Source organism: Castor canadensis, chromosome 10 (assembly GCF_047511655.1).
Source record: "Castor canadensis chromosome 10, mCasCan1.hap1v2, whole genome shotgun sequence".
NCBI classification, from domain to species: domain Eukaryota; kingdom Metazoa; phylum Chordata; class Mammalia; order Rodentia; family Castoridae; genus Castor; species Castor canadensis.
Window position 1 is genome coordinate 54,518,910 of NC_133395.1, and position 27,949 is coordinate 54,546,858.

At 39.8% G+C, this 27,949-nt stretch overlaps 1 long non-coding RNA gene across 1 annotated transcript; it reads right to left on the reverse strand.

Moving 5' to 3' along the window:
* Positions 1-14,913: 14,913 nt before the first annotated feature.
* On the reverse strand, positions 14,914-26,922 carry LOC141411455 (uncharacterized). The gene is made up of 4 exons (XR_012436214.1): positions 26,378-26,922; positions 25,624-25,813; positions 17,491-17,618; positions 14,914-16,566 (listed from the first exon to the last, which is right to left on the reverse strand). It is a non-coding gene; the product is annotated as an uncharacterized lncRNA (long non-coding RNA).
* Positions 26,923-27,949: the final 1,027 nt, after the last annotated feature.

Here is a 27,949-nt window from a genome sequence, read left to right on the forward strand (position 1 = left end):
TGGATTTTCTAGAGATCAGAGGCTAAGGCAAAGATTAGAGGCCAGCGTTTGCAGAAGTTATAGTCCTAGGGTAGTAATTTAGGAGAAAAGAATGAGAAAGGAAAAGAGGTTGGCATAAACAAAGAGATATATTACTGAATTGGCTACATCTTCCTAGAAAGCAGTCAGTTGTTCAATCACATGACTCCTCTTCTAGACTGTGTGGAGCTACCATACCTCAGGATAGTCTGTGGTAGACAGGGAGGGATGATTTATCTTCCAGAGTCCTCTAACTCCTGTTTATCATTGGCCAAAGATCAACCCACCACTTCTGAGTTATTATATCCAGTCTCTCCTAGAATCTGTTGAAGAAGCCAATGGTGATCTGCAGCTGCCTCTGAGAATCAGAAGTGGTGGGTATGTCACAGCCCACTCAGTCCCTCCTCATGAATTCAGTCAAGTCATATCTAAGCCAAGCAGCCCTAAGGCCCCTATTTCAGCCGACAAGATGGAGCCCATGCTAAAGGCCAGATGACAGGCGAATAGGACTCAGATTGTAGTGGTAGCCAGAATTTCTAGAAAGCATGTAGGATAGGGGGAGCTGAGCAAAGATAGAAAGTCACATAAAGTAGTCTGGCATCAAACTTATTTTTATGTCTGCTTTTCCAAATACACTACGTGCACCTTGATAGCAAGAAACCTATCCTATCATTTAGCCCTAACAGCTAGGGGTTATGTTCAGCATACTCAGACTGAGTTAAGCCTTGATAAGACACATTTGTGTCATTGCTCACCTGGTCTGGCCATTTGGTACAGACTGCAAATTGTCAAATGATCTCAAATGTTTTACAATGGGATTGTTTTGTCACTATTATTACAAAAAGCAAACAATGACTTTTTAAAAACTCTCTGTGTATGGTAGTAGATAAGAAAACAGCCTTTAGAATCTGTTAGACTTAGTGATATATTTGTGTAACCTCAGATAAGTTACCTCACTAGATCTTGTTCTTTTCTGGAAAATGGGAAGAATAATATGTGTCCTTGCACTGTTAGGAAGTATGTTATATTGTGTTATGTCAACTTGGTTAAGTTGGAACCAATGTTTCCCAGACACCTGTTTTCTGTATGATTCAAGTTTAGGATTGGCCCAAAGAGGAATTTGCATAATGTTTGGAGGTGACAGCGAGGCGGTGCAGAGGAGAAGGGATGCCTTTCTTTGCACTCAGAAAATGGTGATGGAAAGAGCAGCGCCTGATGAACCCCAAAAGGGATGGATTTTGGTCTGCTCCATGTCAACCCTGTCTTGTTGCAGCTGTCTCTGCTGATCAATGGCTGCCACAGGCCAACTCCAGCCCCAGATGCTTGCCTATGCACCAGCAGAAGCAATGGCCAACAGAGGCAACAGGTTCCCTCTCCAAGATCGTCTCCTTTGCCATCTACATTTGGCAACTGGATATACTTGTTGTCTTAGGGTTTCCTGCAAGCTCTGAATTTTCCACCTGGGGTAGTGCATCAGAAGAACTGGTACACGACCCTCCAACACCTGCTTCTAGACTTTCACTTCCTGGTTCCTTGCACAGTCATGTGATAAGCCTGCTGTCCAGAGAAAGCCTGGTGCATAGATTTGTTGATTTCTGTGGTGGAAATACTCCCAGCTTGCAGGCTACAACGTCAGGTCACCGAAGGTGGAGTTGGGAAGGGGGAGGTTTGCAGGTGCTCTCAGGAGCCCAGGGAGCACGATTAAATGACCCCATGACTCACAGGATTCACAGTGACTTTGCTCCCTTGACTGAACTCTGACTCACACTGGGAGATCAGGAGATAGCTGTTATTGTGCTCAATACAGTGGCAGGCACACAATAAATATTCAATAAATTAAAGTTATTGTGTCACACAAACCAATCCTCATGTAGTATTGGATTAAATCTGCTCAAGGCAGATTTGCAACCTGCAAAGAAAAAAAAGTCCAGAAATAGGATTTTCTAATTAATGCAAGAACAATTTTCATATAGATTAATACAAACCTGTTGGTTTCTTTACAAATTAAGTAAACAAATTCCATTTCCCCCAAAACAAATATGGATTAAATAAATAATAGAATTTTTGTACATGTGGTGGCAGAAGGTAACATTCTATGAATATTAAACAGTGATTTTATAGTTAACATTAAATGAATATCTCAGAAAAACATTTATAGCTACTGAATCTGTCCAGAAGCTTAGAGCTCCTTTCCAATAAACTTAATAACAGACAAAGCTTATGTAAATTTAAATTTAAATGCCACCCATCCCTTCCTGTCTTTTCTCTTAACTGCACTCTTTCTGGCTCTGTCGCTATGGTCACAGAATGTAAATATCCTTATCTCATCAGTGAAGCACTTTCTAAATTCAAAGCATTTTGACATATAGGATTTCTTTTCTTCCTGGGCTTATCAAATAGCACTATGATTTATAGTTGCTCTTAATTTTAACCGAGGGGTTTAGTTTTATAATTTTTGTTTTCCCACTTGAGGATGGCTAAATCAATGCTTACTTTTGAATTGATTGTAAATGGACTATTAAATTATTACCTTAGGCATTAACTCAGGTATTGAAAACATATAGTAAATTGCTCATTTCTCTTCACCTCAGAAGTGCTAAGACTTTTGGCCAGTTCTTGCTAAGAGAAATGTCTTTCCACAGACACTGCAAATTCTCTTTTTTCCTTTGCCCTCAAGCTACATTATTTGCTGATCCTCTTCTTTGCTTTACAAAATTCTATCTGACACCAAAGTGCTCTGCAAAGTATGCTTTTTATATAAAGGCTTTCATTCAAAGGACAGAGAATTTCCAGTATTGCAGTCAACAATTGTTCAAAGTTTACCTTTAAGTCATCAAGCTTATTTCTCAGAAGATTTAGTTACCTCTAAAATACTCTGTCTACAAATAGTAGCTGCCTTTAATAGTCACTTGGAGTTGACTTTTCTTTTTTTTTTTTTTTTCTTCTAATCTCTGTCTCTTTGAACTACTCTCTGGCAATGGGAAGGACTTTATAAATCCTGACTTAGGGTGGGAGGCATAGAGGTAGAAAACAACATCTAGGTTAACTATAACCTGAACAAAGTGTCGTTTATTGTACTTCACTGCCTCTGCATTATTTCTTAGATAAATCTATCAAAAATGAAGAAGTAGAAGTCATTCCAACCAAAAGAAATAACATGTGCAAAAGCATGGTGATGAAAGAAAAAAAAACTACAGCTCAGTATCAGGAGACTTGCAAAAGGTGGAAGGAAGTAGACTTCATGATGCCATAGAACAGGATGCCATTTTGTGCTCTTGACCTTGGATCAGTGGAGTCTCCTTTGTCAACCCTAGACTAAGAACAGGTTAAGCAGGAAGAATGAAGCAAGACTCAGCAATGGAGTGCAGCTGAAGAATGGTGCAAAGGTGGCAATTGTTTCTCACATGTTGCTAAAGAAGATATCCAAATGGTTGTCTCACATCCTATTGTTCAAGGAAGTCTTGTATATCAAGATAAGGCTTTGGAGTTTATCTAGCAAGGAATAGGAATCCACCAGAAAATTTTTAGCATGGAAGCAATGGCAGCAATTTGAATTTTACAACAAGACTGGAGTCAAGGACCTGTTGGGGATTATTGCTAGAAGTAACCAGCTTGACTAAGGTAGCAATTGGAGCACTTAGAGAAGGGAGGAATGAGCTTAATGAGAAACTGAATATCCCCTGTAAGGCTTGGTTACTGCTTATGAGGACTCATGGGTGACTCCCTAGGGTCCGGCTTGTGAAATGTGTGGATTTCCACTTCAAATGGAGGGTAAAGAAGGGAGTGATGGGGGAAAGAGGGTGTGGAGCTCAGCATTTGCCACACACAGTTTGAGATGCCTATGGGCTCACTTCTTTGGGCGCAAGACAGTGGATGTGTAGGCCAACGGTACTGTTGTACATGTCCCCCCTTCTCTGCTCAGGCCTCCTGAGCATCCCTAGGGTCTCCTGTATTGATGCCCACCCATAGTGTGCATCGCCTCCATCTCCTCATCCCTACTCTGAACTCACACTTCCCCTTTTCTCAAAGGATCTTATTGACTCCTGGATTTTCAGTTTTCTGTCCGAAAGTCCAGATCTTTAATAACTGCTTCCAAAGGGTCTTTGCCATCTGTCCCTTAGGCACCTCAACTTCACACAATCAAGAAATATAATGGATCATCTCATAACCCATGCAATTATACCTGCTTGTTTCCATATCACCACCTTTCATCATGATCTATAGTCTCCTAAGCTACCAACTTGGATCAAAATTCTTGGCAATCCTCATGCCCAACCTTTAACTGGGTGCCAAATCTTAATTCCTGTTCCTCTCTCTGCTTCATCTTTCCCCTTCATCCCCTCACCCTAGCCTTAGTGCAGTCACTTTGTATTTCCTATACTTGCCCAACTGCTTTCTACAAGGACCCTCTGTTTCTCATTTGGCCGCCTTCCCAAACTGTCTTCTGTTAGGTCGCCAGAAAGCTTTCTAAAATGCAAATTTGATCACATTGTCACCCTGCTTGAAACACTTAACAAATCCATATCCTCCAGAGAACAAACCACAAACTTCTAAGCAAGGCACTAGGTCTTTCAGGCTTGAGTTTTGCCTTCCATCTTCATTTCATAACACACACTGCCATGGCTGCTTCGCTCCTTCTCCATATATACCTTGGAGCTCCACCTTCCGCCCTGCTTTTGTCTACTCAGGACTTATTCTTCATAAGTCTATCAAGGTGATCTTCTCTGATGTCTCCAGGCTGAGCTTGGGGGTTCTTTATTTACCTCCTTAGCAACTGTGTGTTCCTCTCTTCCAGCACTCCTTCCATTAGTCTTATTTGTTTGTTTTGTAACCCTTAGACTGTCATCCTTTTCAGGGTAAAGTCCATGTTCTTCTCTACAACATTTGAGATGGTTCTTAGAGCACAGTGATCTTTTAATAAATGGAATCAAGAAATGAACAGACATCCCTCTTAGATCCTGCCTGTGATTTCTCATGCTCTCTTTTCATGATACAACATTTGTTTTTATTCAGAGCTTCCTGACAGCCAGTGCATAAAGAGAAATAATAAAAGATATGTTCATTATCTTAAAAAAAGACAACTTTCATTTCTTAATCGAGACAAACTTTTTCCTGATGATAAACTTTAAAAAGAATTCATCACACGAATTCTTGCACAAGGAACATTGAACAACATAATGGGCGGTATCTTTAAGCAGTTTTCACAGAAGCCATAGAAATATTCTTCACTTCATTGTTTCTAGGATTAATGCTTTAAAAAAGATAAAGACCTAGCACTAAAACACAATTCATAAAAGAGTTTTCACTGGGAAAGGCTAAGGTAATGACCAGCACATTTAGGAACTCCGGAGATCAAGAACACAGTGTAGAACACATAAACTACACACCTGTAAGTTCTACTTAATAGCAATTGTCTTGGGCAGACTTTGACAGGAGCTAAATGAAGTCCTAAATTGCATTCTCTGTTGAAAGCCTAGAAAACGCACCCTCATTCAAGGGTAGTTATTTGTAGCATGAAAACTTGCCAGACTGAGAGGACAATTTGACCCAGAGAATAAAAATATCGAAAGTGGAGGAGGAGGAAAGGTTCTGGTCTGATTGTCCAGCCACACTGTTTGGCTTTATTGCACCACACAGAGGCATCAAAACAAAAAGTAGCAGTATGCAGACTTATCATTCGACCTCAAGCACACTGAGACATATAAAAATCCACCTTTTTGTATTCACTCCCCCCCAGCCTCTACCTACAAAGACAGATAGGAATTCATCAGGAATTAAACAGTAAAGAAAGAGTAAGATACCTAAAAGCTAACAATTCCTCAGGATGTTAAGCACAATAGAAGATTTTATTGTAGTCACTGCCCTGCTTGCAAGTGGGAAGCAGAACCGCAGATAACAGTTCAAATCAGGAAGGCGCCAGGCTGAGCCAGCCACACAGCTGCAGGCTTCGTCAGCTCTGCTTCCACCATTGTTCTAACAAAAAGATCTGAGAGTGGCGAAGTCAAAATGCAGCCACAAGAATAATCATTAAAGGAATCATCTGAAGTCAAGAAAGACTTTCGATAATGAAAAATAGAAGCCCAAAAAATGGTTGTTGGTAGTAATTATTTCCACGCCAAACGCTGCCAAATATGGAGACCCCTGATATAAAGAAAATAAAAGAACTCTAGATTCCAAAATAAAACTGCTACATCAGCAAAGCAGTTTTCTAGAGCAAAGTAAGTGGATGCTGCTTCAGTATATTGATTGAAATAGAATTCAAACATATTGACTTATGCGTAATTAACAAAAGAGTTTAATCAATCTGCTGATTGAAAATGTCATCAATCTTATTCAAGTGAATTTTAATTCAAAGATAATATCATTATGAGTATTATGCTTGAGTAATTTCATTTAATTAATCATAAAATTTGTTCTCGCACATGTCTTTCATCTCAATAAATCATAAAATACCTGACAAATTTTCTTTCTAGGAGAAAATTAAAAATATCAATTTGAAGCACTTTATTTTATATTATTGCTTGATATGTTCTGAAGTGAAAATTAAATGTTATGAAAGGTATCTTTTTCCCTTTTCTCTCTGTGCACATACTCATCCAGGATAGCAATTCTTTTGTGAGACTTCTGTGTCCATGATTAAAATTCTCTCCGTTATTTTGAAGGAAGGGTTATGTTTTCTCAAGCTTGAGAAATATCTGAGTTTGTTTTTCTGAAAACTTGGCAAAAACATAAGAACCTTCTACTGGATAATCATTCAAATGACAAGTCTTCATTAGGTCGAATTACTGAAATGAAACTATTTCAGTAATTGTCATTCTCCTCTCATCCTATATAGCAAACTAAAATGAACAAAATACACTTTGGATCCAGAAAGCAGATTCCCCAAAGCCAATTAATGCTCCCAAACTAGTAGGATACTAATTAGCAATTATTTCTGCCCAGTGATGCCCAGGCATCCTGGGTTGCTAACTTTTCTCTTTGTCTTAGGTATTTTATTTCCTAAACCACCAGAGTATGTTCATTGAATAGAGATAGTTCTTTGTAGGGTATTTTACAGAATATGTGTCTCTAATATACCAAATGTCCTCCTTCCTCATCCTTGAGAAAAATAAATAGTGTGCAGATAAGAGAAGGGGGAAATAGAGGCTTAAGATGAAGATTTTTAATAAATGGCATGGAGTAATAATTGAACAGATTGAGAGGGCAAAAAGCAGTAAGAAGAGAGCCTAGAGATGGAAAGAAGAGATTGTGTGTGTGTTTAGAAAGATATGTGGGGAAGAAACATGTAGAGACAACAGAGGCAGAATTATTCTTTTCCTGTCTCTCTCTTCCACTGTGTGAATCAATTTGCAGTTCATACAGTGAGACCTGATTAAACCAAAACTCACTTTCTGGGAACCCCAGAGTCACTCCTTGACTGTTGCCTTTAGTAATCAGAATGCCAAGAGCTCATCAGCAGTCTGATGAAGGGAAATTTAACTTAGAGGATACTGAGATTCTTACCTTAATCCTCACTTCCTCTGAGCACAATTTTCCTAAAAGTGATAAATGAATCCAATGATATTTTTTCTCCTTCAAAGGAAAAACTTTAAATATGAGGTGGTGTAAAAAATTTCCTTTTCCTTCACAGATCATGAAGTGCTTTAAATTAATAGATGAAAGTTCTAGGAATTTCTCTGGTAAGCAATGGTTCTCAGCACATTTTTCCAGTGAAGATTATATGATTCTTATCTTTATTAAGTTGCATTCAATAAGCATTTATTGAGTACCCTTTATTTCCAAGACTGCATGCCATGAGTTATAGGAGAGTCAGCTATAAAATAGTCCCAGCCTTCAAACAATTTGCCATTAGGATAAATGAGAATGGAGAATATAGATAAGTAGACACACTCACAAATGACTAGGACAGGGACAAAATAATGTAAGGACCATAAAAAGACACAAACAAAATGAGATAAGATGTTAAGAGGAAAGAAATGATTTTGGTTTCTTTGGGGAGGATTCATTTGCTCTTTTAAAAATCACATTCTCTAGGCCTGGAGGAGGGGACAGATCTTATGCCAGACCAGTACACAGTGGTGGAAAAAAAGCAAATAGGAAAAAATAAGAAAGGATTGGCTTGAATGGAAGAGGTTAGTTTTTCCTTTCAGTAGTTTATTACATATCTTTTTCAGTCTAGTCACTACTACATGAAAGTGTTAGATCATATATATTATATTTGAACTAGTGGGACACACTTGCAAAGCAGGTGCTATACCACTTGAGCCACACCTTCAATCCATTTTGCTTTGATTATTTTGGAGATGGGGGTCTCTATTCCCTTGGGCTGTCCTTGAAGGTTGATCCTCCCAAACTCAGCTCCCACATAGCTAGGATTATAGGCGTGAGTCACCAGAGCCTGGCTAAACCTTATATTTTGACAAACAAAAAGGAAAAACTTATTGTTCCTTGTTTTAATCCATATTGTCTAGATAACTAGTGAAATGGAGAGTTTTCTCATTGTTATATCCTGTTTGTTTAATTTTGTTTGGTTGGGAGTGGGGTACCCAGTAAGGACTTCACACTTTCTAGGCAGTCACTCTATTGCCTGACCCATAACTACAGCCCATGGCTTGTTTTTAAATCTTGTTCATGGAGTACTTTGCCTTAGTGTAGCCAAATGTTCTTTATCTATTATAGCCTCAATGGAGTGTGCTTTCTATCTTTTTTAAAAAAAGAATTCCTTCCTTATCCAACTTTGCTTTTCTGGGTTTTTTTTGACACATTTTCCCTGATAGTCTTAGAGTTTCATTTTTCCCATTTTTGTCTAGAATTCGTTTGTGTACAGTGTGAATTAATAATCTAATTCCATTTGTTTTGCTTGCAGAAAGTAATTTCTCTCAACGCCATGTGTTTTATAGGATATTTTCCTCCTACTGATTTTGATGTCACTTCAATAACAAACCAAGTTCCATGTGTAAGTCAGTATCTGGGGTCACTTTGCTATTCCACTGATTTACTTATAAATTCCTCTACCAGCTGCATGTTGTTTTCAATATAACAGCTTTGTAGTAAATACCTGCAAAGTGGATACCCCCTATTGTTCCTTCCTTTCAAAATTAGTTTATTATGCTTTTATTCATATGAATCTAACAAAAATATTCAATAGAGATTTTGATGGAGATTGGAATTGCATTGCATTTGTAGATAAACTTGGGGATCATTTTCATAATAATATGTAGTCTTTCCATCTATGATCATGATTTAGCTCCCATTTATTCAAGTTTTCTCCTTTTTATTTATTTTTTCAGTACTGGGATTTAAACTCAGGGCCTTGCACTTGCTAGGCAAGCATTCTACCACTCTTGGCACTCCACAAGCCCTTTTTTGTGTTGGGTATTTTTGACATATGGTCTCGAAAACTATTTGCCCAGGCTGGCTTTGAATCTCGATCTTCCTGTTCTCTGCCTCCAAAGTAGCTAGGATTGCAGGCATGAGCCACCAGTACCCAGCTCAAGTTTTCTCTTATGTTCCTCAGTAATACTTTATAATTTTCTTCATGAAGACATTATATATTTTATTTTATTTCTCAGGTATGTTCTAGTTTTTACTAATTTCATAAGTGGTATTTCATTCTATATCATTTTTATCTTACTGTATTTTGCCTCCATGTAACTCTCAGGTTTTTTTAATTCAATCTAGGATTCTGTAGTTAAGTTCAGGTTCTTTGTGTACTATTCTTTGTTGTTATGGTTTAGATTTTAAATGTTCCCCAAAAACTCATTTGTTGAAGGCTTGGTCTTCAGTGCAGCAGTGCCTTTGGGAGGCGATTGGATCCTGAGGGCTCTCAGCTCGTGAGTGGAATCCATTTGGATTCATAACAAAATAGACAAATGCGAGGAGTTGCAAATTTTAGGTGGGGCCTTGTTGAAAGAAGTATATTATTAGGGGTGTGCCCTTAAAGGATATATTTTGTCCCCCCACTCCTTCTCCTTCAGTCCCTCTGGCCCTCTCTCCATCTCTTTTCCTGACCAATTTTATTCTACCAAGGAACTCCCTACCATGATATTTTTGCCTTGCCATAGATCCACAATGATGGGGCAAATTGACCTTGGGCTAAAACCTCTATAACTGTGAGCCAAAATAAAATCTTTCTTCTTTGAGTTGATTTTCTTAGGTATTTCTCTGCAACAGAAAGCTAACATGTGTGTGTTTGTATAACATTTTTCTCTGTGTATTCGCTACATTTAGTCATCTTACATTTACTTTGATGTTAATATTGATATGATAGTTTTCTTTTCAGTTAGTTGTTACCTGTATATCTTTTTCCTTCATTTAATTTTAATCTGTTCATGCTCTTTTATTTATTTTAGAGACATTTCTTCCAAAGTATATATTCACACATTAGTGAATTGCTTTTTTTGTTTTAACTTCTAAGATCCTGTCTCTTAATAAGTGACTTTGGGCTCTTTGTTTTTATTTTGGTTACTGAATTCTTTATGTAGCCATTAGAATGTTTTCTGCTTCAGGTAATATGTGATTTCAACTGATACTCCCTTTAACAATGGGACATTTATTGTCTTACACAACTACAAGTCCAGAGGTGGGCAGGTTCCTGGTATAATATTGTCAAAGGCTCACCAGTGTCACTAAGAACCTGGGAAGTTCCACTGCTCTCTTTTGCCAACCTCACTTTCATCCAAGGCTAGCTCCCCCATGGCTACAAGGAGGCTGGCAGAGGCAAGAAGGCCTGCATGCTTCTAGCAGGAGGCAGAAAGAACCTCTTCCCTACCAGGCAGGATAAATTATTCCCTTTAGTTGAATTAGGCCAATTTAGGATATGCACTCCTCATCCTCCCCACATACCAGAGTTCTCTTAGCCTGCACTCATCATGTGCAATAAAGCTGATGTTGGTGCACTCAGTCAACCTCAATGTCTACTGTTAGGACTTAGTTCTGCCATCACATGTGGTGTTTTCTATTTGCTGTACTTTTAATCTACATTTATCTTTTGTGGTGGCTTCAGCTAATTAGTCACACTTTCTTTATTTGTTTTATTTTTCCTTCATCTATATAAGTTATTCAATCTATGTTCTTTTAGTAACTATGCCTAAAACTTTCACTTTCTATATATACATGAAATATATGTTTATATAAAATATATGTTTATATGAAATATATATGTATATAGAGACAGAGAAATTTAAATTTTTTATCAATTCCTAAAGTTGATATGAGTATCTGTCTTTCTTCCAAAGTAAATTAGGACTTCTGTATAATTTAATTCTCTTTAGAAACTCCCTCATCCATCTCCCCTAATATTGTGTTCTTATGTTTATTTGTTTGATATTTTTGGTTCCATTTTATTTTAAGCACATATTATGCACAATTTTGCTATTATTCTCATTGATTTCAAGGTAAATTTAGACTTGCCACCAAAATTTATGTGTTCCGGTTTCTTCTTGCTTCTTCCTATTGTACTTTTTCATTCAAACCGAAGTCCTACATTTAGTAATCTTTTTAGTGAGTGCAATCCACTAATGTCACTGGGAACAGTAAACTTTCTAAATCCTAATAGGCCTAAAGTGCCTTTATTTTACTTTCACTCTTCTATTATTTTTTTAAGTAAGTAAAATAAGCATCACACACACACACACATATGTTCAAGAAGTTCAAAATATCCTCACTCCCCAAAAAATTGGCTCATTATGGATTAGTAGATTCCTAGTTATTTGTCCTTAGGACTTTGAAAATGAATTTCACAACATAATGGCAATTGTTGCTACTAAGAAATAAGCTGCCAATCTTATTATAGTGAGATTATAGTTAACCTTTTTGCTTTTATCCTCCATTGGTTTTTAGGATTTTTCATTATACTTGATATTCTGCATTTGCACTATTAAGTGCCTAGGTGTAAAAACTCAATCAGTTTCAAATCTCTACTTCATCTATTCCTAAATATCCTCCAATTTTATACCTTTCAGTCACCTTCAGGTGACCCTCTCAGTCACCTTTACTACTCCCGAAGCCAAATCCTTACTTTAGGCCATCAGCATTCTTTACTAGAAAATCCTCTTTTTAGCCTTGAGAACTCTGGCACATATTTTAGCAAGGAAGGTGGCATTGCACATGCCTTAGCATGGAGTGTTTATATCCTTATCTCCTCACTAGCTTGATATCCTATTCTCTCTAACCAGTAACCTCACATCTGAACAGAACTAGAAATTTCCTGAATCTACCTCTATTCCTTCTTCCTGAAATATACTCTCCTACCTTTTTCTAGTGTAATCACTTGACCATCCATTAGTCCCTTTCCTGTTCCAACATGGAAGTGTTTCTGCTACTGCTTCTCTCTCATAGTATTAGTGTCTCTCCTCCACTAGACCACCAGCAGTTGAGGGAAGGGATTTCTCAGTGGCTGTCCCTACTCATGTACCTGCCCAGTGACTAGCTAGGAGTGAGCTCACAGTGGACTGGGTAACAAGGTATTAATGGATGTGTCCATGAATGAATACATACAATGATGGAGAAGCTCGCAGGAATATAGCAATTGCTGGGCCCCAGAAGCAGTGGAGACACAACTTGAACAGTACTGCATTTCACTGGCATGAATTTATCTCAGTTTCATTACTTTCTGCTTCAGGAGGGCAGAAGTGGAGAAGGGTTAAAAGTCTCCCCAGGGACAGAGTGAATGAGGGACTGGTTCACTCTGAAGTGGTACTAAGCACAGTATGAAGGGGTTGGTTGTGGCAGGTGAAGCAGCTGGAGTAGAAGCCTTGAGGCTGGGTGTAAATTAGGAGGTAGGGATAAAAGCAAATCATTCTAGAGCATTCTTTCTCAAAGGAAGCAAGTAGATATTTATGCAGGGGAGAAATTCCATGGTCACATATTTTGGGAAACACTTGATTAAATAAAGGTAGAGATAATTTCTAGTAGCAAGGCTTCACTTTACCACTTGAATTTGGTGATGTGTTTTATGAATCTTCAAAAGCAGGAGTCAGTACCAATTATTACCAAATGTATTTGACAGTGTATTATTAGCCAGAGCTGCTGTAACAAAGTACCACAAACAGTGTAACCTAAACAATAGAAATGTATTGTGTCATGGTTCTGGGGGATAAAAGTCCAAGATCAAGGTATCCGCAGATTGGTTTCCTTCTGGATAAGTGAGAGAATCTGTCCCATGCTTTGCCCCTAGTTTCTGCTGGCTTTCTGGCAATCTTTGACATTTCTTTGCTTGTAGAATTTGCCTTATCTCTGACTTTATATTGATATGGCATCTCCCTCGTAGATGCCTGTATCCATAGTTTCCCTTTTTACAAGGATACCATTCATGTAGGATTAGGGGTCCACCCCACTCTAGTAATTGATGAATTACATCTGCAACAACCCCACTTCCAAATGAAGCTACATTCTGAGACTCTGGAGGTTCAGGACTTCACCATATGAATTTGAGAGAAAAACAATTCAACCTGTAACACACAATAGCCACTTGGCATGAAACGTTTAGCAAAAGTGGTGTTCCCTAAACTCAGTTTTGGTAAGATCTCCCTAGCATAGATTATATATCAACAGGCTTAGACAAGGGAGGACTAAGATTGGGGTCAAATTCACGAGTTTCTAGAATGCCCCAACAATCCAAGAAAAGAAATGTGGAGATAGCAATTTTACAAATGAGATAACAGACTGATCATTTAAGACACTTGCTCAAAATGACCACACTGTGAGTTAAACCAAGGTCTGTCTCACTACAAAATCACTTCTCTCCATTCCAGCTTGCCGCTTCCTGAAAGAGTATGAACCTCATTAAAATGAAATCCTTGCTGTGGAAATAATGGGGTTATTTTTCCACCCCTCACTAATGCCTAATCCATACTGAAAAGTGGATGAGATTTGAAACAAAGCAAAAGCAATGAGGCTTCCTTCTCATCATTCAAATAAATCTGTTTAATACATATGAGGCACTCCTGGTTAAATGTTTACCTTTTGAACCCTATACTGAAGGAAATGGTTTCCTGCAGCTCTGGCTAATCTTTTAGCAAACTGTCAAACTAAAAACTTGGGTGCTTCTTGATGAGGATTTTAACTGCACTATTGATTATAGTGCAGCTAGAAACCATTTGCAGTCTTATCTTCATATGATTTAATTGACATTGAGAGGTATTTTAATTGAAACGTTAGACTTCCTCAGTAGAACTACCCTTTGTTTCCAGCAAGGCAATCTAGCTTTTATGCTTTTAATCGCCATCTGTTGTTCAATAAATGTCAAATCGTTCCTAATGGTCTCTCTAAGCATAGGGTTGGTTTTTTTTTTTTTTAATTTGCTTTTGTACTCAGTGTTCGTTATGGGCAAATGAGTCCTTGCCGTAAAAAAGCGCCATTTCTCATGGTGCTTCAGTCCCATTAGAAGGAAAAAGTGATTAGAAATAAAGAGACAAGAGAAATGCTTCTTCTTCTTTTTTTTTTTTAATTCTTCTCAGCAGTAGAGAGATTTAGAAAGTGTATTAAAATGTTTTCTCTCAGTAGTGCTGGTGATGTTTGTCCTCTTCAAACCATAAAAGCAACAGAGATCTCCAAAAATCTTGAGTCATTTGAATGGCTGAAATGATAGAGTCTAATATTTAAAAGAAAGTATGAGAACTGCGGGAATGCACTGGACAGAGACAAGTTCAATATGTGTCAAGGGGTTCCTGACTTCATAAGCCAACAGGGACAGCTTAAAAAAAATCCATGAGTATTTTATGAGAACAAGGAAAAGCAATGCACAGTACCCCAAGTGGGGCCCCCCACCCTTCTCCGGAGGTGGAGGAAGATGCTCACTGACTTCAGATGATGTTCAGTAATAGGAGGGAGGAGGGAAGCTCTCCAGGAGATGCAGAAAATTATTGCAAGAGACACAAGTTTTTTTATCCATTTATTCATATGTGCGTACATTGTTTGGGCCGTTTCTTCCCCCTGCCCTCCAAGACACAAGATTTTTTTACTCTTCCTTGTTAGCTTCCTGACATCGAACATCCTCCATGAAAGGTCATCTTCCACAGTTAAGTTAGCAAATGACATCAGCTCTGTGGAGCCCCAAAGAGTCCCACAAGTAAGGATGATATGGCTATTGGGAAAAGGCATGAGCTGCTCATTGAGGCGTGTGTGCGTCAGGTCACAATCTGCTTTCTAACCAAGAAGTACATTTGCTTGCTTGGATCAGGGTTTAAAATATTCTCCAGGAGCTGAGAAGTATATTCTAAGAGGTAATTAGAATTGGTTGAAATACAGGGCTATAAATGAGAGACTGGCATGGTTTCACAAGAAACAGATCATAACTCAACATTCTAATGACTTTTTCTTTGGAGAAGGTCAGCAAAGCTATTAACAAGGGAAGTGGGCTTGCAGAGTACTCCATCCCAGACTGTGACTGAACTTTGAACAAAGTATCTCTGTCAGGATTCTGACTCTAATTATCTGGGCCTGCTGCCTTTTCCCAAGATCAAATGCTGAGGGGGTAAATGGGCAGTTGGGCTTCTGAATGCCCTTCTGCTCTTCTTGAGCTCCCTTCCCCCAACAGGACAAGAATAAAGATGCTGACAAGTTCATCTTTTTGGGTGCTATGGACAAAAATACAGCAAATTATTACACAGATTAAAGGTCCCCAGACCCAGGTAGAATTTCCCACACTAAAAAAAGAAGGATGAGGCTTAATGGCAGTCCCTCTATCTATCTGTTCCCTCGCCTGAGAAATGGAAAAACACATGAACATGGGCCACAGAGCCACAGTGGGATTTAGAAGGGGGACTTCATCCCCAAGGTTACAACTTCAAAACATAAAGCTGGATAATTTTAAAATGCATTCACTTCCCCATTGCTGCCTTGCATTATTTAAACACATATCTACTCTATTGCTCATTAAGTTTAAAATAAGGTCAGAGAATTATGTCTATTTTTATTTTCCCCCTCCCCATCCTTTAAGATCAAAAACAATGCCTTAGAACCTCAACAAATATTTGCTAATTTAAAAAGAAAATCACAAATTAGCCTGGTATGATGGTGCATGTCTGTAATCTCAGCACTTTGAAGACTGAGGTAGGAGATAGAGAGTTTGAGGCTAGCCTGGGATACCTAGTGAGATCTTGTCTCAAAAAAAAAAAAAATTACAAACTAGAGGGTCCTCAGAGCAGCTTTGAGCTTCTTCCAAATTTTACTTTTCCTCACTTGACCCCAGAAATTTTGGGGATTGGATGAGCACAGTATCCCCTCTAGACTTCTTTCTGCTTTCTCTAGAGATCCAACATTTGTCCTATTCTTTGTTTCCTTGGGTTCACTAGAGATTCTGGATGAACTTCACATTAGGCCTCTCCTGCATGCCCAGGGTCAAGATAACTACCAGAGTCAGTGTCAGCAAAACCATAAGTGCAGGTGCAGCTCTCCACAAGGTGCCCTCACCAAATTAAATTATTTGACCCAATTCTCTAGAATCAAAATCAATTTTGTCAAAAGGCAACCTTGTCGCTGGGTGCAGTGGCTCATGCCCAGTTTCTTGGGAGGCAAATATTTGAGAGGATCATGGTTCAAGGCCTCCTGCATGGCAAAAAAAGAGAAAAGTTCAAAAGACCCCATCTCAACCAATAAAAAAGCTGGGTGTGGTAGCATGCACCTAACATCCCAGTTACCCCTGCAGCGTAAATAGTGGATTTTAGTCCAAGCCAACTTGGACTGCAATGTGAGACCCCATTACAAAAATAACTAAAGCAAAAAGGGCTGGGGACATGACTCAAGTAGTAGAGTGCCTACCTAGCAAGTGCAGGTCCTTGAGCTCTAACTCTAGTACCACAAAAAAAAAAAAAAAAGGCAAAATTGTGAATCCTGTCAAAAGGAAACATGTCTCTGAGCCATCATACCTTCTTTACAGTTTTTATCACTTACTTAATACCAATTATCTCTATGATGTCCTATATTCCTATGATTATATAGTCCAGTGCTTTTCTTTGATTCCAATACTAGAGCTAGTTACATTTATCACTTACTTAATACCAATTATCTCTATGATATCCTATATTCCTATGATTATATAGTCCAGTGCTTTTCTTTGATTCCAGTACTAGAGCTAGTTACATTTATTTTGGACTTAACTGCTGCAGGAGTTGAGGATTTAGCTCAGTGGAAGAGTACTTGCCTTGCATGTGTGAGGCACTGGATTTAATTCCCAGCATGGGAATTAATATATACAGCTCGGGGCATGGTGGTTTACACCTGTAATCCCAACTACACAGGAGGCAGAGAAAAGAGATCTCAAGGTTAAGGCCAGCCTCGGCAAAGTTAGTAAGGTCTTGTCTCAAAATGAAAATACAAACAAAAAGGGGGCTTGGCTCAAGCAGTGAAACACTTGCCTAGCATTCATGAAGCCCTTGGTTTAATCCTCATCCCCAGTCCCCTCAAAGAAACCTCTTGTTGCTCCCAGTTTTTACAACATTGAGGGATTATTAATGGATGGCGTCTGCTCACCTTGTCCCTTTATCTCAACTCCATTTGAACTCCAGGTTCCAAGGCCCATCTGCTTCAGGTCATGTAAGGTCTGTTTATTTCCTGACTCCCTGGCTCTGGACACAACAGGTCACACTCTGGGGATGGGTCTGTGTAACCAAGGGAACAATATGGTACTTTAATTAGTCTTCGGAGATGTTTATTATAGTAGAACAGCAGAAGAGCTTTCTCAAGCCTCCTGCTGTTAAGAATTCTAAAGGTTAAGTCCTCCAGTAAACTGTGATTAGAGAAAAATCAGTGGAATAACTGCATAATCACCGCTATATTTAGCAGGCTGGATTTCCAGAGTAACCTAGCATTTCTGCCCTGCAGTCTTCTTCAACACCTCAGGAAGTCTCCTGGCCAGAACATGTGATGCTTTGCCAGCCCAGCACCTGGAGCAAGGCTATCAGCCCAAAATATCTCAGCATCTCGCATAATAAAAGGGAGTTTAACTCCAAAAGAAAAAGAAAGAGAACAACTGCTATAAAATGGTTGGATGAGGTAGTGCTGGTTCATAAAGCAAAACTGTCCCATAAAATTCCAGCCCATCTTTTTGTTCTCTTGGGTTTGCAAGATGAGATACAGCCCCACTTCCTCCACTGTACAGGACCCAGGTACAGCAGAAGGTTGAGTCTTCTACAGGCTGTGGGCTCCTCTTTTTTGTCTGTACTCCACGAAACCCTTTTCTCTTCCTTCCAGTGCTACTCTGCTCTCCTCCCCTCAATGAATAGGCCACTGTCATTTCCACTTTAATTGCCCTAGAATTCACTTAGAGGGAAAAAAAAAAGACTACCTAAAAATAATAGCTAACACTGGTTATTTATCATGTGCCAGAAACTGTGCTAGGTGTACCATAGATGTTAATTTAGTTAAGTCTCACACCTGCTCTGTGAGATACTTGCCTATTATTTAATTCCCATTTTGCAGATGAAAAAAACTGAAGTGCAGAGAAGCTAAGAAACTTGTCCAAGTTCATACAGCTAGTAAGAAGCTGCACTTTGAACTTGGGAAGTCTGATTGCCAAATCTATTCCAAACTAAACTATTCTAACTTTCAAAAAACTTTTTACTATCACTAAGTTTCATTTTTTAGAGAGATTAGAACAGATCAAATGTTAGACTGGTCCCTTAGAACCGACTTTATAATGACACCCACCAAACACTGTTTGAAAAAGTAGTGGGAGGAGAGGATGACAATACAATGGAGGGGTAAGCTGGTGAAGTGCACTTGTACACATGTATGGAATTGTCACAATGGCATCCCCTTGTATTATTAATGTATGCTAATTAAAAATAAAATTAAGTTTTAAAAAAAGAAGATGTGACTTTAGATCCTACCTGCACACCAGCTGTGCTTGTGTACAACCACTGGGTTCCAGGCACCAAGAGGAGCAAAATGGAGACAGAGCAGAGACAAGCCTTGTTTCCAAGTGATAAAAGGGGAGATGCTCCCTGGGGCTTCAAACCCTGTGATTTCATTGTGGGAGGGGGAGGCAGCACTGGGGACACCCCTGGTCTCAGCCAGAGAAGTTTCACTTTTAGGTCTCATTTATGGGGTGTGTGGGTGGGATTTTGATTGAACATAGAGATCCATGACTTAGAAAGGTTTGGAAATCAAGGAGAAAGGAACAATTCCCCAGGTGTCAGTTTCCTTAATAGCCAAGCCTTTCTTGCCACTGATTTACACAGTTCCGTTCTCCCTGGAGAGAAGAAGCTGGCAGTGTAGACCTAGAGTGCATTCTGAAGTTGTGTGGCTGCCCATTACCATGGCTGTGACTGTCAGCTGTCCTCGCCGAAAGCAGAGAGAGAGCTCCTAAGGGAAACAGACACATTAGGGAAGACTGTGACTTTATCTGCAGCACAAGCCTAAAAACCATTTAAGGGTAAATGAAAATAAGATGAATCTGTAAGAGCCCTTATAGCAAGCAGAAAGTATTCAGATATCCATTTCTTCTCTTGCCTTCAAAATTCCTTAATTTAGTTGCACAGTTCCCTGCGGTCTTTGTGCTATTTCTTTGTGTCTGCCTGTCTAAGCCCTGTGAAACTTTTAAGAAGATTCACAAACAGGTATGTATGTGAGAGAGACAGAGAGAGAGAGAAGGAGAAAGATTTATATCAAGCCAATTGGATAGTCCACTGTGGACTCATGTCTCAACAGGACTTCTACAGAGCAAAGGACAGCTGTTCCTTCCCAGCTTGCATCATGGCACCCTCGGGTTCACAGGTTCCAGAAGGTAACAGAGCATAGTGGTCAACTGCTGGTACTGGGTCCCCATCCCAGTTCTGTTACTTATACACTGTGGGACTTGGTGAGGCATCCTAAGCAAATCTGTCTGTCCCAGGCTTATCATCTGCAAAATGGGACTAGTAATACTGCCTTTTGATGGGGTTATTCTAAGAGTGAAGTGCCAGCCTATGGGGAGAATTCCATGAGCATTAGCTATGTATGGTTACAGAAGCACCTACCAGCCCTTCAGCCCCTACTCCCTGAACCCAGTGCTAATTCAAGAGCCCCTGGCTGCTCTCGCTGCAGAGTATAGATGTCCACAGTTAAACTGAAGACTAGCAGTATCCTTGGTGGAGACAATCAGAGGTTAGAAGGTTCCTGGGGAGATTGGCACTTCATTAGGCTTTCTTCCCAGCATAACTTAAAATTGAAAAGGCTGCCTCAAGCATCTTGTGATCAGAGCAAATATTCTTCATTCATTCACCATGTATTTATTAAGCACATTTTAAAAATAATAGCCAACGCTGCATAAACATTCCTGTATAAATGCTGTGCGAAGTGCTTTCCCTTCAGCCACAAAATGCTGGGGAATGTTATTCTTTACATTTTGCACATGAAGGGACCATGACTCAGGGTCCCACACCCTGTGGCAGAACTAAAATTCCACCAGCAGCATAGCCTAGCTTTTAACTACTCTGCATTTTCCCTATGTCCAAAGAACTTAGCCTCCAAACCCACAGACACAGACAGGGGTGGCTTGTGGTCTCTTGCTCCTCTGCCCCCAACCCTTATCTGTAAAATGAGAGGCTGCAAATCTCACCTCCTTTCTTGCTAACTCATGAAAAAAATCCCCAGGCTTCTGTCTACACACTGAAACCAGAAGGGAACAATGCTGGAGTAAGCATTGCTATTTAGCCACACAAAATCCAGGCTTCAGTTTAAACTTTGCACACAAAACCCCTCTAATCTCTCTGCCACCACATTCAGACAGAAGGTGTAAAGAGAAGCCTCCTTGTTTTCAAGCTATACAGATGTAATTATGATTTTTAAAAAATCGTCTTGGGTGTGTCTGACTTAAGCATTTTAAAAGAATTGGGGTAGGTATTTTGGGCTACTTCAAGCAGAGACCTTTTTTTTTCTTTTTTAGAGAAATGAAATGCTTTATTTATTGTAATTAGCTGTATTTTATCAACTGAACAAAAACACTAGGCCCAAAGTAGAGATAGCATAATTACAGACTACACAAAAGATTTCTAAAAATATTCACAGTGACAGTGACATCAAGTTAAATGTGCACCCCCCCTTCCCTGTCTCCCCAGCACATACACACGTACACACACACACACAGAGAGAGAGAGAGAGAGAGAGAGAGAGAGAGAGAGAGAGAGAGAGGGAAAGAGAGAGAGAATGCCAAGATGCCTTGCTTGGTCATTTAGCTACACAGTTCTCATTCAAACTCAGTGAAAGTCACATTGCTGACCCTCTATGCAGTGGCTTTGAAATTTTAATTAACAAAAAGAATCCACAGAGCAAATCTTGTAGTCTAAAGCATTCTTAACACAGAGGCCTAGACAGGAGGCCCAGAGGGGTCCCTAAACCCAATGTCCTAATTTCCTGTGGGCTCAGCAGTACATCAGGTGCTGTGGTCATCTTGGTTCAGAGCTTCACCACTTGGCAGGGAAACTATTCCCTTCCTAAGAACACAAGAGCATCCCAGCCCTCCTGGTATCTCCAGTGATTGGGCTGCAATGTGGGTAGAGGGAGCCTCTGTACTTCTCCTGGACCACAGCACCTACTCAGTTTCAGACCTCTTGAGCCACCCCTCTCAGAAAGCTCCATCAGAACCACCCACCCTGCCAGGGGCCCTTGGCAGACAAAGAAGCATGAGCACTGAGGATTGGAACTCCTACATTTGGGGCGTGGCTCTGCCCTTTGCTGTATTGGAGATTTAAGGCCCATTCCTGGATCACGCAGAACCTGAGTTCATTGTCTATTAGACAGAGACAATAGAATAGCCTCACAGGACTATTATGAGATAAAATAGTTAGCAAATACTCAATTTAAGATTTGGTTTGCATTCCCTATATATTTTCTCTTCTTTATCTAATAAAATTAAAAATTGAAATGGTTAACAATCTTGGCAATAGTCTTAGGAAAGTTCTAAAAAGGGTGAAGATAAAAGAAAAATGAAATGCTACCTATAGAGAATTAGAACACAGATTGCCTATAAATACTATAGAGGAAAAATCCGTATGTGGTGGGTTCATCTTCTCCTTGGGTCTTTTGGGTGATATCCATAATCAATGCCACTGTTCTCAGGGACTGTCCTCCAGCTTAGATGTATACTCTTTACCAGTTCTTGTGACAAAACAGAAACCTAGCCATAACATTTTTGGAAGATTATACTAGTGGCTAAGGGGTCAAAAATATAAACAGAAAATAACAAGCAACCTGGTTTGCACAATATATTTTATCCATGTTTTATAAGTGGCCCACTACTGGGAAGCCTCCCTAACTGGGAAGCAGCCCTGACTGGCTGCTCTTCTGCTTCCATTGGTGGAGGTCACATTTAAACCCTGCCATCCTAGGTTCCTGAATTTCCACATTAAAAATAGCTAAGCCATGGCCTATATCCTTCCAGTCTTCCTTATGCCACTTATGGTAGTCATTGCTAATCAATAACAACATTCTTTCACACTGAAGTAAGACTTAGCTTTAGTAGTGAAGTATGAACTACCAACAAAAGTCAAAGCAACTCATGGTTCCTGCTCTACATTTCCTCAATCATTATCTAAAAGGCCAAAGCTCAGAGACGGGCAGGGAACATCTTTGCATGCCTACATAAGGTCCACCCTCTATGTTTTGGTTTCCTGAATGAAGAAAACCAAGTCTCCAGGTGAGTAACCTGCCTGGAACAGTTGATGTCAAGGGAGCCAGTGTCTACCCACAGACGTGCCCCTTGTTACTTATCAACTCAGAACCACACATTCATGTGAAAGTAATAAAAGAGTCCTTACCAGAGTCTTCTCTTTTAGTTTCCACCAGACCTCCAGGTACAGAGTCAACACCAGGAGATGTCACAGTATTAGCAAAAGATAGATATTCTCATGTCATGCTATTGTAATTCTACTCTATGTTACCCTCACAGGGAACAAGGAAGACTACAAATCACTAGCTGATTAAAAGAATTACTTTGTGCTCCATACTGTAATTCTTCAAAGTGCTACAAATAAGGAGGAAAAACTTTCTTGGCAAAAACTATGTCAGCACCCATCTAGGAATATGAAGATTCTAATTGTTGGTATACAATTTCTTGGTAGGCCCAAGCTGCTACCAGGAAATGTAGGAACTTCTCCCTCCTTTCTAGTGCTTTCTGCTTCACCTCTTTCTTCTTTAGGGGAGGAGAACGCCCAGTAAATGCTTTACTTACATCATTAATTTTCACACCAACTTTTTGAAGTGTCTGTGTTCTTGGTGCCTGTTTTACAGATAAGATCTTTGAGATTAAGAAAAGCTGAAACACCATTTGCCAAAATTATGCAGTTAGTAAGTACTTGAGTAAGGACTCAAAACCAAGCTTTCACAGTTTCCAGTCCCAAGCTCTTCCTACACCTTGCTGGCCCTGTGACAAGCACTTTAAGGTCATACTCTAACCCAGAGTGATCCAGAATTTGACCCCTATTGCCATCATCTTTGGCCTTGGGAGATACAAGAAAAAGTCTGATCCCCAAAGCAGGATTTCATTAATATTGTTCACATTTAACATGTGGTTAGGCAGTTAACAGAAATAGCAGGTGATAACTGAATGCTGAACTCTACCCACAACTAAAGAATACTAACTTAATGTCTCTCAGATACCACTGTGCTGCTAAGAAGCAGGGAAATAAGAGCAAAGGCTTAAACCCGTTCCTCCAGACCAAGGATTCTAACCACAACCAAGCCACAAGCAAGTATTGGCAGGTTTTCTCTAATACGAATCTCAAATTAGTCCACTTTCTTCCACTTCTACCAGTCCAAGCCACCATCATATCTCTCCAAAAACACTTCAGTAACTCTTAACTCATGTTCCTCATCCATTCTACTCCAAACTCTCATCCGCATGATATCAAACTCCCTCCCTGAGAGCCACCATGGGCTTCTCATTGTTCTTTAGAATAAAATCTGGCTTACAAATTTCTATCTGCTCTTGCCTGCTCTCATCTCTTACTTATTTACTTCTTTATTTGTTTAGTGTTTGTTTTCCCAAATAGAACATTTGTTTTGGGAAAGGATATGGTCTGCCTTGTGTACTTCCATAACCCCAGTATCTAGCACACTTCCTGGCTTACACTAAACACCCCAAAATACTGGATGTTTGTATAAATGAATAATATCTGTAACGTGTAAATGAATATAAACTCTCTCCTTAAGCAGCTTTCTAGATTTCTTGGTTTGAAGGGCTATAAGAGTATACTAGCCTAGAAACTCAAAACTGAGGTGTTTGTTGTTACATTGGTGTTTTAATTAACAGCATGAGCCTAGGAAAATCCTGAGCTTCAGTTTTCCTGTCTGTCAGTGTTGCCTTTCCCATGGAAAGATAGAATGATCTTACTCATTCAGCAAGCCACATGGAATGACTACTATTTGCAAGGTATTGTCTCAAATACTGACAAGACCTCAGTGAATAAGACACAACACTGGTCTAGGAGAAACTATTCTGGGTGGGGAGAATATGTAAACAAGTAATAAGTATGATTATTATTATTATTATTATTATCTGACTATAATCATGCCCTAACTGAAAACCAACAAAGACACAACATGACACAAAGGAGCAAGAGGTCATCTCCACATAAATGGAGAATACTCTTAAACTGGGTTTTGATGATAAGTAGGATTCTCCTTGTCAGGAGGGTCAGACTAGTATGCAGAGAACATGCAAAGGTACAACTCATCACATCCAGGTATCAGGAAGTGTTCGACATGGCTGGTTATAGAATATACAGAGTACATGTAAAGAATATGAGGCTGGACAGGTGGACTCGAGCGTGGAACATGGAACTTTTATGCTAGGCTAAAGAGTTTAATTCTTATCCTTTATGGAAAAGGCTTTAAACAGGTAAAACTAGCTAAGTTTGTCTTTTAAGAAAATTATTCTGACAGCAGCCTAGAAGGTGGCTTAGGAGAAAAGCACAGTTGAAAGGACTGCAGAGAGAAAGCTGTGACAGTAATCCAAGCTAGCAAGTTCCCTGAAGTGCCACACAGAGGCAGGAAAGAGGTAGAACTGGCAGGACCATTGAGAGATCAGTAAAGTCTCTACCTTCTGGGACAGTTTGAGGTTCCAGGCTCAGGTCATTAGTTTATACCATTCTTCAAACACAGCATACAGAAACAGAATCCAAGTTAGGAAGAAATGTGTAAAGTTCCTTTTGAACTCAAGTCTGTCCTGCAAAATTAGAGCAGGGCAGGATGTGGTGGCTAGTATTCTTGCTGTTTTGGTTGACCACAGTAGCTAGGACTCCTTAATCAAGTCCTTGTCTCCTCTCGGGCATGGAGAAAGGCCGTTATGATGGCGTCTTTCTTCATGGGGGTGTAGTGAGGCTTTGTTTAGCTCTTTAAAGAGCTGTGCCACTTTCAGAGGAAAGGAGCTCAGTTAGAAGCATAAGGAGACAAAGCACAAAGAAGTATTTAAAAGGTTGCCTGAAGGGTAGGAGTCAGGCTTGCAGGGGGTTTGCGCTGGCTTCATTATTAGATTTAAAGATTGGGAGATAAAAAACAAAAGACACAGGCAGCAGAATATATGAATTAGTTCTCTCTCCACATGGATTAACATTTGGATTGTTTTTCCCATATGTGACTGCCCAGGATTAAAAACCTACCATATTTCTCCCATAAAAGGACACTCACAGTAGAAGCAGTAGAGACTCCAGAGGGGCTGTAAAGACTCAGCTGTCAGCTCATCAGCTCACCATGGGGACCCGAGACTGGGACCAGGCAGCTTCAGGTATCAGATGCAGCCCTTCACTGCCCAAGCAGTCACCAACAATCTTCCTCCCTCCCAAAGGCCAATGTACATCAGAAACTGGAACCCAGAAGCCTGAAAAAAATAGGAAGACGTTTGCTGGGTCCTGAGCACCAGATGGCTACCTTTCAGGTAAGACCTTCCAAGTGTCCGCAGCATTCTTTTTTCTCTGCTAACCTTTGAGGCAGCCCCTTCTCCCTTCTCCCTTCTCTGCCAGCACCTGGCTCTTGCCAGCTGTTCCTCCCTAAAGGGGCTCTGTAAGTTCTAGAAAAATAATTTCTCCTCCATGTTACAAGTCTCTGAAAGAAAACAGAGCTTCTCTGCCTGTACAATAAGGTTCCTCAAACCCAGTCTTCCTCTACTACCCTCCTTGTGCCACTGCTACCACTTGAGTATTCTTACCTATCTTTCAAGGCTCTGACAAGTCATCCCCCCAATGAGAGAGAAGAGACTTACTCTCTCTCTCTATATATATATATATGTCTCTCTGTCTCTTCCTTTCTCCCTCCTTCCCTCCCTCCCTCCTTTTCCCTGCTGCATTTCATTTGTTTTAATCCTTATCTAAGTATATTTGCACTAGCTTCTCTCCTACTCTTGTTTCTCAACCCTCGGAGGAGGACAGAAACATGCCAGACTTACCCCAATAGCCTCCGGGTCCTGCCATATTGAAGTTGTTTAGTCACTGTTGAATTCATCAGAATAGATGAGGACAAGCAGTGTGCTGTACTGCTGCACTGAGACGAGGCAGGTGTTCTCAAAGTGAGTCTGTTTCTACTAGCTGCTGGATTTCATAACCCAATTGCAGTGGGACTTAGGGATATCTGGCAGGAGCTATGGTTCTAGGTCTGAAAGTATCCTCTGGCCTACTAGTGGTTCATGGGGGCAGCTTCAAGCTTCTGGGAAAAGTTTTGGTACTGAAATGGCTTTGTTGAATTCTGGCTTGGAAGTCCTACAATCACAGGAAAGTCTCTGGCCTTTTCAGATTCTCAATTTCTTCGTTTATAAAGTGATGATAGTCATTCTTATGCTTGCAGATAATTGTAAAAATAGTACGTAAAATATGTGAAATCTGTGCTATGTGTAGGCGCTTTGCATGGTGTCTGGCACCAAATAGGTATGCAGTCAATTCACTGAATAATTCACTCGTTGATGGATAATATTAACTAAGAGAAGACACAGCCTGGACAAAGCTGGATCTTGTGATGCCGGCTAGTGAAAAATGGAATCTGAAGCACTGAAACTGGAGTTCTGCCCTAGCTTCTCTGGCATCCAAGAAAATGCTGAGTAACTTTCCTGAGCCTTAAATATGCAGGGTCAAAGCCAAGGTTCCCACCATCTCCACAGGGTTATTGTGAGTAATAAACCACACAAGGCAGTTGACTCTGATGAAATGGAAACATATTGCTCAGTCCTGTGCTCAGTCCCCCATAAGCAAGCCATGAATAAGTATTAGCTTTTACTTCTACCATTATCTTTTATCCCCTTTAGACTCTAAGCACCTTGGGTCAGGAACTGTGTTCATTTTGCTTCTAACTCTGTACTCACATCCTTTATTATAGTACCTGACAAATAGGGATCCCAGGAAATGAAGACAGGAATTAATAACCTGTCCAGTGTTTTTAAACTCAGAAGCATGGAGACTGTGATGATCAGTAATATTTATTCCATTCTATTGGCATACAATGATTTCTAGTCAGATGTGGTGACCAGTTCAAGGCAAGAAGCATTTCAGCTGTTGAATCTGTGATTGCATTGTATCATGAATAAAAATAAGTCAACGCTTTTCTTTTCTTTCTCAATCTAGTTATTATCTCCGTGCAATAATTGGGGATTGGGAGAAACTCTATGCTCCTTCATTTATAATGTTGACCAACAAACATATGATCTTGAATGTACAGTAATAATTAGTACTGATTTACAAACTTGAGTGCACTACTTTATGCTGGGAATTATGCAGATTTTCTTGACCATAAGTACTGATAGAGAGAGAGAATAATTTGAATCCGTGACCACTATGAGTTGCCTCTGAACCTGAAGATCACATTTCTGATTGTCCAAATTCATTTTTGCCTTAGGAGAAGAGGGAAAAGGGAACTGACCATTTTTAATATGCTGGCCCCATGCAGGAACTTTGCATATATGTAGCAGTAATTCATGTTGCCTGCCAAGTAAGTGTTTCAGGTACTTCTGGGCATGGTTCCCTTACCCACT